Source organism: Mauremys mutica, chromosome 5, assembly GCF_020497125.1.
Source record: "Mauremys mutica isolate MM-2020 ecotype Southern chromosome 5, ASM2049712v1, whole genome shotgun sequence".
In the NCBI taxonomy this organism is placed as follows: domain Eukaryota; kingdom Metazoa; phylum Chordata; order Testudines; family Geoemydidae; genus Mauremys; species Mauremys mutica.
Genome location: NC_059076.1, coordinates 22,985,242 through 22,997,868, shown reverse-complemented (window position 1 = coordinate 22,997,868; position 12,627 = coordinate 22,985,242). Strand labels below are relative to the sequence as shown.

The 12,627-nt window shown below is 40.3% G+C and overlaps 1 protein-coding gene across 1 annotated transcript in view; it reads left to right on the top strand.

Moving 5' to 3' along the window:
- The first annotated feature begins 361 nt into the window (after window positions 1-361).
- Window positions 362-12,627, top strand: part of WDFY3 (WD repeat and FYVE domain containing 3) — a 238,858-nt gene continuing 226,592 nt past the window's right edge. Inside the window, exons 1-2 of the mRNA XM_045018580.1 lie at window positions 362-487; window positions 10,605-10,698. The gene's annotated coding sequence lies outside the window, so the exon portion shown is untranslated. The remainder of the gene's footprint in view (window positions 488-10,604; window positions 10,699-12,627) is intronic.

Below are 12,627 nucleotides of genomic sequence, written 5' to 3'. Positions count from 1 at the left end.
ATAACATTTTCCACAGTATCTTGTCTCACCTGCAAACCTTGACTGGGGTAGATGAAATCACTCTTCTTTAGTCCATTCTTTTGCCTTAGAAAGATCCCAGTAGTTGATATTGAACAGTTGTCTTTCTGTCCCAAAGTCTAATGCGGGATTCCAAGAGTTGCGTGTTTGTCACTCTGTCCCCCCGAGAAGTTTCTTCTATGTTGCATCTAAGAGATTTATAATTTATGGGTGCTTTTGGCTCCCAGGTTCTCTGATGGCAAGAAGCAATTTTTTTTTTCAATTACATCTAATAAGGTGATTTGTGTTTCTGGGCCTTTCAGTGGTCATCCATACCTTTTGTGAACAGCTTGAATGGGGACTACCCTTGGTGACAACTTGAGGACTGGTTCTAAGTTTGGCTGCTTTCCTTCTTGAGCGTTTTAGCTTTGTGGAATCTGCTGCACCAGTTCTCTGAAGACTGGCTTATTTGCTTTGGATACATATCAAGGTGAGTTGACTTGGCCTTCTTATAGTTTGAGGCCTGCACAGGCATAAGTTGTCCTGCTTTATGTCTATGCCTGTCACTTATTCCTAGATTTATATTGCTGGAGGTTTTAAGCAAGATATTATTTGCAAAGGGTTTTCTGCTCTGGAATATGATTTCATTCATAGTGCGCTAGTACCAGAGAACTCTGTCTCTCATGGGGGACCAGTATAAGGTTCCTCTGTTTCCCCTGGTTTTTACTAATGTGGTACATGTGTGGTGGTGGTGGTGAATAGTATTTTTAGCTTTTTGTGTGATGCGGTTTTTCTAATGTTGCCCACATTAAAAATATATAGTACTCCAACCCCGGGGCTTTGTAGGCTTGTTGCTTTTTTAAAGTGTTTTACTTATGAAGGAGAATGCAGAATTATTGAGTAAAACAAAGGCATATTCTGAAATCAACCTGGATTGAGTATTGTGTGAGTCTGTCATTTTAAAAATATGTATTTAAATTTCTATGTAGTTGCAAAAGTAGCCAAAGTCTATAACCCTCTCTGACATTCTATACTTCGGGGGAGCATCTTGTAACCCCCATTTTCCTCATTTTTATATAACTGTGATATTGCATATAAAGCATGCCTTGTAAGGTATCAGGGGAAAGGTTATGATCTGCTGAAAGTAATTCTCTATCCATATATGTATATCATTAATTCATACGAAGTTATGAGAATTATGTTGTATGGATGTCACTAAAACATGCTGTAAGTTGGGGAATCAGCCAGATATTAGCTTTCCAGAGGCAACAGCAAGGAAAGTAGGCAACACCCAGGAGGGATGTCAAACAACCCATCAACAGCCATTGTCCAGCAAGAGGGGCACACCAGGGGAATTGCTCAGCTTTGCCTGGAAACTCAGCAATGCCCCCCAGACATGCCTGGACATGCTGTGTTCTACAAGCACATGGACTGGGGGTATAAAACTGAACACAGGGGGCCCAGGCTTCATCTTTCTGCTGCCCTCACCTATGCTGCAAGCAACAAGGACACTCTGAAGACTTCAACTGAGGGGACTGGCCCAGATTTCAAGGGTGAAATCTGTGTACTATGAACTGCATTATCCAGTAGGGTGAGAAAAACTACCTAGTCTAGTTGTTGCCCAGTCTAATAGGGTTGAGAGTTTAGACTATGCGCTTATATTTTATTTCTTTTGGTAAATAACTCTGACTTTTTGCCTAACACTTATAGTCACTTAAAATCTATCTTCTGTAGTGAATACATTTTGTTTTACTGTTTGTCTTTACCAGTGAGTTTGTATGAAGTATATGGCAAATCTGCTCAGGTTTTGCAAAGGCTGGCCAATATCCACTTTCCACTGATGAACTGGTTAATAAATTTGCACTGTCCATCTTGAGCAGTGCAAGATGGTATAATCTGAGGCACAGTGCTGGGAGCTGGGGGGATCTGGCTCTGGTGCATTTCTCTGTGTGATTCATAAGTGGCTCTGGAGCATTCATGCAATCTAGCAGGGTGTGGGGTCTCCACATGCAGTTGTGCTGAGTGATAACAGTGCCAGGAGGGGTTTGCTGCTTGTCACTAGAAAGGCATTGTGATAGACGGCCCAGGCTGGAGAGAGTTTGGGGGCATAGCGGTCCCACAGTCCCAGGTTGCACCCCGGGGATCTTGTTACACCCTCCCTACTCAGATATTTTTTTCTTGCCACTATCTAAACTAGGTCTGCTAGCTCAAGAAATGGAACTGTATCCCTTAGAACAGTTCCTTGTTCAGCTTTCTTCAGTCTAGGGATCACTTCAAATAGGTCCAGGTGCATTAGTTCTGCATAGCACTGGGAGGTGAAGTTGTTCTCACTTGGAAGTCTTTGAATGACAGGTACGCTAATAGAAGGACTTATAAGAGAAACCACCTCTTCATCTTCCAATCTGGTAGCAGCACTAGAAAAGTGGCTGGGCTGCTGTGAAATGTGATCCCTCATTGAAGGAAGTTGAAATACAAGCTTCGCTTCAAAATAATTTGTTCAGTTTCTTGACCCTAGAGCTCAAGTTAGTGGAGGTTGGGGGGTGGGAAGAGAAAGTTACAGGAGGCCATGTTAAACTGCCTCTTCCCTATCCTGTACCCTATGATTCTGGTGGTTCTTTCCAGTAACTTTTGATGTTCTGCTTTCTATTACAAAAGATACACTTTTAATCTCAGTTTAGTTTTACAATAAATATTGCCAAAAGTATACAGGAAAGGTGTTACCCATACTTTATCATCCTGCTTCTATCAAATTCTGTTAATTGTGAAACAATACTTTTTACATGTATTCCATTACATTGTTTTTGATAACATGGAATTTCAAATTATCCAGCAGAGTCCAATATCAAGTCATGCTAGGGAATCCAGTAGTAGGCTGTAGTGGTTGAAGACACAAACCTTTGGCCATGTTCCTTGCAATGCACCTGAGATGTACATCATATAGTGGCTTATTGCTATAATGGGCCAAGTAGAAGTTCGGTTCATAATGTTACACAAACTGAGCTTCCTTTGTGATCCAGATACAAGCAGGATTTTCTCTCCACCTGGCATTGGTTATGTTCTGGCATGTTAGTTGTTTTTTCGTTCCCAGTGATGAAGTAATATTTACAGTCCAGAAGCCTCATTCAATTCTAACTGTGATTTGTGCTCTATTTTCAATTGTAGTACAGAGGGCTGCAAAGTAGTTGGCAGCTTCTCCTATGTGTAGTTCTGCTCTGTAACTTACTGACAGAATACTGAGGAGGAGAGTAAACGAGCGATCTACAAACTATCTGCCAAAAGCTCTTTAGGGCAGTGAGGGTCTCTCTATTACATACTTGTGCAGTCTTTAGTACAACAGAATTCCGATGCCTAATTGGGAGTGTTAATGTAATGTAAGTAATAATGGCAACACTGACTTAATCAAAAATAATCCTTCTTCAGAAAAAACACATGGAAAAGTAGTTTAAAACTACTTCGTATTAGAAGAGTGAGAAATGTAGATAAGCAGTAGGTCTGCTTAGCATTTTCTCTTACTCTTGCTTGCTTTAATTTTGTTTCTCATTTCACTAGTCCTGAATACTGTATTTAAATAGCCAGGGTGACAGACCAATACCATATAGTACTATTTTTTGTTTTTCTAAGAAACAGTGACAATTCTACTTGCAACATGCTACTTTGGGTTTGTTGTAGAATATACTGAGTGTTTCTCTGTCCTGAGGGATGTAAACAATATTTTTGGTGTTCTGACGCTTTTTAAATAAAGTGCTTAAGCCCAAGAGGGTAAATCAGGAAAAAATAATTTAAAAATAAATCAGGTTAAATCTCTGAAGAGTAACCTAAAGGAAGTTGCATACATTGGCCTCATATTCTATACCCTGTATATATTTTAACATACAGCATAATTTAAGTGGTGGAAATTAGCAGTGGAAAATACAGTGGTGGCAAATAGCAATTATACATTAATTAGTCCTCTGTAAGAAGATAGCACACTATTTTTGAAAATTGGCTGGTGGGAGAAAGAGAATGAGCAAGTTTTAAGGGGTATATCAGAACAGAAATAGGTCTTGAGGCTGAATAACTTTATATGGATAAACAGTTGCCAATATATATTAGGCTATGCCCATCACTATGGTAGGTATGGCTCATCTCCTGAGGCTTAATATTGAATTTGCTTTCTGTTTTTGGTTTAAAGGCAGAGCTTTAACACTTTTTCTGGTTTAAAAAAAATGTAATTTCTTATTTTTAAATATATGACAATGCAGTCTCTTAGAACCAGTTTTGCAAGTTTCTGTCTTTTTTTTTTTTTTTTTTTAAATAAATTGTGCTTTTATTTTTCTGGTGGGAAAATACTACTGTTGGGTAACTAATAAATGAACTCTGCAAGGAACTACCATAGATCAAGGCTGTTCTGCTAAAGAAGAAAAAGAAAGTTGAAGCAGGGTGGAAACTGCAGTGATTTGTCAGTTAGACTTTTAACAGATAAGTTCACTGTGTTAAACTGATATTTTCCTTTGAAAAGATAAAGCTGAAAAATCTTTGTGGCACAAGAGGAGCAAGTTACTGCAATAGGGAGCCTTACTGGAGAGAGTTACTTAGTTCTGTGAGCAATCAATTTTTTTTCTGTTGTGGTTAATGAGATTTCACTTAATGTTTTCTAATCAAAGAATAATGTGAATTTATAAAAATTCATCAATGAAAACAAAATGACTGAGGTGGAGACCAAAAATGACTTTTTCATGGCATTATCAGATAGTGTTAACAGCTGTTATATTAAAAAGTGCATGTATGTGTTTGCACATCCACGATATGAACATTTTTGTGAATAAAAAATGAATAAGAACATAAGAACAGCCATAATGGATCAGACCAATGATCCATCTATCCCAGTATACTGTCTCCTGACAGAGGCCAATGCCAGGTGCTTCAGAAGGAATGAACAGAACAAGCAATTGTTGAGTGATCCAATCTCTATCATCTTCTCCCAGTTTCTGGCAGTCTGAAGTTTAGCGACACCCAGAACATCCCCGACCCTCTTGGTTAATAGCCAGTGATGGACCTGTCCTCCAGGAAATTATCTAGTTCTTTTTTTGAACCCTGTTGTAGTTTTGGCCTTCACAACATCCCCTGGCAACAAGTTCCACAGGTTGATTTTGTTGTGTGTAAAGAAGTACTTCCTTTTGTTTGTTTTAAACCTGCAACCTTTTAATTTTATTAGGTGACCCCTGATTCTTGTGTTATGTGAAGCAGTAAATAACATTTTCTTATTCATTTTCTCCATACCATTCATGATTTTATAGACCTCTATCTTATCCCCTCTCAGTTGTCTCCTTTTTAAGGTGAACAGTCAGTCTTTTTGATCTCTGCTCATATAGAAGCTGTTTCATACCCTTAATAATTTTGGTTGCCCTTCTTTTTCCAATTCTAATATATCTTTTTGAGGTGGGGCAACCAGAACTCCATGGGGTATTCAAGGTGTGGTATACCATGAATTTATATATTGGCACATTATGATATTTTCTGCCTTATTATCCATCCCTTTCCTAATGGTTCCTAACATTGTTAGCTTTTTTTTTTTTTGTCTGCTGCTGCCCGTTGAAACTTATCCAGGATAACGCCATGATTTCTTTCTTCAGTGGTAACAGTTAATTTAGATCCCATCATTTTGTATGCATAGTTGGGATTATTTTCCAATGTGCATTAATTTGCATTTATTAACATTGAATTTCATCTGCCATTTTGTTGCCTGGTCACTCAGTTTAGTGAGACCCCTTTGTAACTCTTCAAAGTCAGCTTTGGACTTGAGTGATTTTTGTATTGTCTACAGATTTTGCCATCTGTTTACCCCTTTTTCCAGATCCTTTATGAATATGCTGAACAGTACTGGTGCCACTACAAATCCCTAGGGGACATCACTGTTTTTACCTCTCTGTAGTGTGAAAACTGACCATTTATTCCTACCCTTTGTTTCCTGTCTTTTAACCAGTTACTGATCCATGAGAGGATCTTCTTCTTCTTCTATGACTGATTTAATTTGCTGAAGAGCCTTTGGTGAGGGGGGATGTTAAAGGCTTTCAGAAAGTCCAGGTATACTGTATGCACTGGATTACCCTTGTCCACATGTTTTTTGATCCCTTCAAAGAATTCTAATAGATTGGTGAGGCATGATTTCCCTTTACAAAAGCTGTGTTGACTCTTCCCAAACAAATTGTGTTAATCTATGTGTCTGATAATTCTGTTCTTTATTATAATTACAACCATTTGCAGGTTTGGAAGTTAGGCTTACTGGCCTGTAATTGCCAGGATCACCTTTGGAGCCTTTTTCAAAAATCGGTGTCACAGTCCCTATCCTCCAGTCATCTGGTATAGAAGCTGGTTTAAATAATAGGTTACATACAACAGTTAGTAGTTCTGCAATTTCCCATTAGTATTCACCCAACAGTTCTGAAGGAATTCAATCTGTTCCTGGTGACTTTATCTGTTTAATTTATCAACTTGTTCCAAAACGTTCCTCAAAATTGAACTTCTCTGAAGTCTTACTTGAGTACTCCTTTAGCACTTCAGTCATCCAGTAGCCCCACTGATTATTTGGCAGGCTTCCTGCTTCTGATGTACTCACTTTTTTTTTGCTGTTACTTAGGCCTGGTCAACACTACGGGTTTATACCGAATTTAGCAGCGTTAAACCGAATTAACCCTGCACCCATCCACACAACGAAGCCCTTTATATCGATATAAAGGGCTCTTAATATCGATATCTGTACTCCTCCCCGACGAGGGGAGTAGCGCTCAAATTGGTATTGCCATTTCGGAATAGGGTTAGTGTGGCCGCAATTCGACGGTATTGGCCTCTGGGAGCTATCCCACAGTGCACCATTGTGACCGCTCTGGACAGCAATCTGGAGTTGGATGCACTGGCCAGGTAGACAGGAAAAGCCCCGCGAACTTTTAAATTTCATTTCCTGTTTGCCCAGCGTGGAGTGCTGATAAGCACGGACTGTACAGGAGATACTGGATCTGATCGCTTTATGGGGAGACAGATTTGTTCTATCAGAGCTCCGTTCCAGAAGACAAAATGCCAAAGCATTTGACAAAATCTCCAGACAGAGTCCACAGCAGGGACTCAACACAGAGCTGCATGACAAGCGTAACGGAAAGCCAAAGAATCAAATGGACGCTCATGGAGGGAGGGAGGGGGGACTGAGGACTCCAGCTATCCCGCAGTCTCCGAAAAGCATTTGCATTCTTGGCTGAGCTCCCAGTGCCTGAAGGGTCAAAAACATTGTCCTGGGTAGTTCAGGGTATATCTCGTCAATGTACCCCCCCCATTAAAGAAAAGGGAGAAAAAATGGTTTCTTGCCTTTTTTCAGTGTCACCGTATGTCTACTGCATGCTGCTGGTAGACACGGTCCTGCGGTCCTGAACAGCAGCATCCCCTCCCCTTCCTTTCCTGATGGCAGACGGTACAAAATGGTGGAAAACTGTCCTCATCATCCCGTGAGTGCTCCTGGCTGGCCTCGGTGTGGTCGGCCGGGGGCGCCTGGGCAACAATGGGAATGACTCCTGGTCATTCCCGGCAGACAGTGCAAAAGGATTGAAAACCGTCCTCATCATAGCAACTGGGAGCTGTGTGCCTCATCCCCCCCCATTTCATGTCTAATGAAGATTCTGTACTGCCTGGACTATCATAGCAGCGGGAGGCTGCCTCCCCCTCATTTTATCTCACTAAAAAGTCAGTGTTCTTATTCCTGCATTCTTTATTACTTCATCACAGAAATGGGGGGACACTGCCACGGTAGCCCAGGAGGGTTGGGGGGAGGAGGGAAGCAATGGGTGGGGTTGTTGCAGGGGCACCCCCTAGAATGGCATCATCATTTCTGTGGGATCTCTGGGGCTCTGACCCGGAGCGGCTGTGCTCTCTGGTTCTCTAGTACACTTGCCCCATATTCTAGGCAGGACTGACTCTATTTTTAGACAAAACATAAAGAAGGGAATGACCTGGGGAGTCATTCCCATTTTTGTCCATGCGCCCCCGGTCGACCTCAGCAAGGCCAGCCAGGAGCACCCATGACAGCAGCAGATGGTACAAAGGGACTGATGACATCATCGCCAATTTCCAATTGCAAATGGTGCAAAATGACTGAAACGTCATCACCAATTTCCAATTGCAGACGGTGCTATAGCTGGTAACCGTCTCTTTAACCTTGCAAAGGCAAATGAATGCTGCTGTGTAGCACTGCAGTACCGCGTCTGTCAGCAGCATCCAGTACACATACGTTGACAGTTACAAAAGGCTAAACGGGCTGCATGGTTAACATGCTCTGGCGTCTGCCAGGGCAATCCAGGGAAAAAGGGTGCAAAATGATTGTCTGCCGTTGCTTTCCCGGAGGAAGGATTGAGTGACGAAATTTACCCAAAATCACCCGCGACACTGTTTTTGCATTGGGATCTCAACCCAGAATTCCAATGGGCGGGGGAGACTGCAGGAGCTATGGGATAGCTACAGGATAGCTACCCACAGTGCAACACTCCGGAAATCGACGCTAGCCTCGGTACATGGACACACACCGCCGAAATAATGTGCTTAGTGTGGCTGCGTGCACTCGACTTTATACAGTCTGTTTTAAAAAACCGGTTTATGTAAAATAGGAATAATCCCGTAGTGTAGACATACCCTTAGTCTTTTGCTAGTTGCTCTTCAGATTTTTGTAAAGTTGTTTGTTCTGTAGAAGTTGCCACTGCCATGCATTGCATACATTTTTAGTCTTCATTAGAGTATAAATTCCTTTAGTGGAAGCAACATTACATTTTTTTGGGGTTTGTCATATTTGCTTTTTCATGAAGTACTAGCTACTGTATATTATTAGAAAACAGCAAGAACAAAAAGGGGGAGGGATAGCTCAGTGGTTTGAACATTGGCCTGTTAAACCCAGGGTTGTGAGTTCAATCCTTGAGGGGGCTACTTAGGGATCTGGGACAAAAATCTGTCAGGGACAGTACTTGGTCTTGCTGTGAAGGCAGGGGACCTTTCACAGGTCCCTTCCAGCTCTATGAGATAGGTATATCTCCATATTAAAAAATTTACCATGTGAAGAGTATGATCTTAAATGTAGCACATAGTTGCAATGGAAATTAGCTAGCAAAATATTTGAAGAGTGAATTGCTGGTAGAATGAAGGGTGATTATTGGAAATTTACAGAACAGGTAAAGGGAAAACTCCATGAAGACTATTACAGGAGTAATAACCAGATTCAGAGTTGGAGCACAGTTTATGCATACAAACAGGACTGCACTACAGAGGCATTTGATAAGAATAATTCTTGTAGATGGCTAAAGGAAAGAGAGAGGCCTAATTTCCTACAGAAGTTTGAGTTAAGGATATGTCCTCCGCTGTTTGAAAGAGAAGCCATCACAGTTGGATCAGTTTTTGAACGCTTGCTTGGGAATGATTGGGTTTGATTAGGAAGGCAAACCTTTCCCTCTGAAAATGTGTGATTGTTGAAACAGTTTGACTAAAATTCCTCTGTTTCAGATTACTATAATTGACTGTTGTCTCCAAATTTTGTTGAAATAACTCTTCATAGGACAGTTGAATTTTGTATTTGACTTTTTAGTAAAATATTTAACTTGTACAGAGGAAACAAATTTTTTTCCATTTCTTTTATTTCCTCTGACTGAAACGCCATGGTTCCCACAAACTTTAGACTGTGTGCGAATACAAACACACATTCTGATAACAGCTCTGACACAGACTACAAACTCCCAATTGCTCCCACAAACAGCCCCACACTTACTGCTTTAACCAGACAAGTGACTCTGTCTGAGTGCATACAATAATACTTAAAACTAAGTGCCTTATCAATATTAAGCTTCACAACATCCTCTGAGCTAGATAAGCTTTATTAATACCAGAGCGCTTTCAAAGCCTTAAAGGGTAATGCAACCACTATGGTGTAATTTTTGACCTCCGTGTATTCAGTTCCCTGAAAGATTTCCTGTTCCTTTAAGCTTTAATTGTGTGTAAAGTAATAGCAAAACCAATATTTTTTTTTAACTGTATTTTTAATTTTTTCCAGCTACCTTAGTTTTGGGTGACCAATGATGGGTTGGCTTGTTTCCACCTGTCTCTTAAAATCTTAGGAGGGAACCTGATACCCATTTTGCAATTGGGCAAATTGAGGTGCAGAAGATAGGCAGCATTCTTGAATATCACAAGGAATCAGTGGCAGAGTTGGAAATAGGACCCAAGTTTCCTGGTTCCCATTTGTCTGCTATAACTACCAGACCTCATTTACTCCCTATATGTAATATTCTTGCTAGTCACAGATTGCTACTATATTAATTAAAAGAGAAATTTGGGCTTGACAAGCAAGATAACTCTTTTTGTTGCTCAGGTGTTCACAGTCAATTTTATTTTCTTAGTGAGGTCTTGCTGTTCATTACGTGTCGTGACTGTGAATATGTTCTTCATTGAAATTCTTGTGCAAGAGACCAAATAAAAAACCTCTTTGGTTTGTGACCACTCGAGCAGTCCCGGCAGATGCCGCTATCAAAATGGCAAGACACTAATGTGGTCCTAGTGGAGGTGGTTTTAATACTAACATTTTTCCATTTTATTTTTGTGTTAACTAGTGGGAGCACAGCTTTGGTCTTGAAGAAAATCCTGGGAGAGGAATGGACCATGTTCTCATCAAGTTAATACCTGTGATCCAGGAATGTTATAGAGGTCAGTGTCTGGGACGGGGAAGGGAAGCTGTGTGTGTTTAAAAAGCTTTTGCTAGAATTGCTTTGGATTTGTAATTGCCACAAGCAGTTGTTTGACTGGTTCTGCATGCAGCCTGGAGCTCTAAGGACTTTTTGTCTGTCAGAGAGAAGGGAAAAGTGTATCAACTTCAAACACAGAAAATCTAAAATTGGCGTACCAAGACACTTAAGTAAGGTTACGGTGCTAATTTAGTCCTACAAAAGCATAAGAAATGAATAGTTAAGTCTGCAGTTATTCACTTAACATATTACACTGCATTTAAACTTCTACATGCTCAAAGTCAGTGATCCAGGACTGTTGGGTTAGACTCTGAAGTTCTTATTTGATGGGCAACAATGCTAATGGAATACCCTGTGGACACGTGGTATTGTTTTCTCAGCCTACCAAGTTGTACTCCTAATTTTGAGAAGTCTCTTCTGCTCCTGTCTATAATAATCTATGTATAAAGAAAAGACAGGAAATGCCTATACGTGGGAATCTTAATATTACTTTGATATATCTTCTCTTTGACTTAAGGAGCTTGGTTTTTATTTAGAATCATTTAAACATAGGGCTGGAAGGGATCTTGAGGTCATTTGGTCTATCCATCCACGCTGAGACAGGACAGGTGTTTGTTTAACTTGTACTTAAAAACCTCCAATGACAGGGACTCGGCAACCTCCCTAGGTAATCTATTCCATAGTTTATCCTTACAGTTAGAAAGTTTTTTCCTAATATCTAACCTAAATCTCCCTTGCTGTAAATTAAGCCCATTACTTCTTGTCATACCCTCAGGGGACACACAGAACAATTGATCATAGTCCTCTTCATATTAACACTTTAGAGGGCTGAAGACTCTTTTCATATCTCATCTCTAGACTAAACATGCCCAGTTCTTTCAACCTTTCCTCATACACCATGTTTTCTAAGGGTATATCTACACAGCAAAAAGAAAAACTCACAGTAGCAAGTCTCAGAGCCCAGGTCAACTGACTTGGGCTCATGCTGCAGGTCTAAAAAGGGTAGTGTAGACGCTTGGGCTGGAGCCTGGGCTCTGAAACCTGTCAAGGGGTGAGGGTTTTGGAGCTGAGCTCAGACATCTATACTGCTATTTTTAGCTCTGTGGTGTGAGTCAAAATCAGTTAACCCAGGCTGAGACTCACTGCTGTAGGTCTTTCTGGTGTTAATGTATCCCAAAACTCTTGTCTCTCTCCTATGGAGTCTCTCTAATTTGTTCATATCTTTCATACAGTGTGGTGCCCAAAACTGGACATTGTACTTCAGCTGAGGTCTCTCCAATTCTGAGTAGAGCAGAACAATAACCTCCTATGTGTTATGTATGACATTCCTGTTAATATACCCCAGAATGACATTGCCTTTTTCTCAACATCACACTGATCGATAATCAGTTTGTGATCCACTGATCCTTTTTTGCAGTACTGCTGGCTAGCTAGTTATTCCCCATTTTATATTTGTATATTTAATTTTTCCTTCTTAAGTATTGTTTTTGTATTTGTCTTTACTGAATTTCATCTTGATTTCAGACCAATTCTCCAGTTTGTCATGGTCATTTTTTAAATTTTAAAGTGCTTGCAGCCCCTTCTAGGTTGGTATTATCTGCAGGTTTTATAAGTATGCTGTCTACTCCAGCATCCAAGTTGTTAATGTAAAGGTCCCATTGAGTTTAGGTTCCACTGGGATTTTGTGTGTAGGTCTCAATTTCTTTGGATTCGTTGTAATATTGCTAGACCTTTAATGTGGATTTTTCTTATTATTCACATAGTCCTAGTGCAAATAGGATAGTTGACATAATTCAGCTTCTTTTTAAAAGCTGAATATTTAGCTAGTGTAATTTACACTTTTGAAATACTAAAGGGGATTAAATGGATTTTTCACCTGATGGTTTTTTTC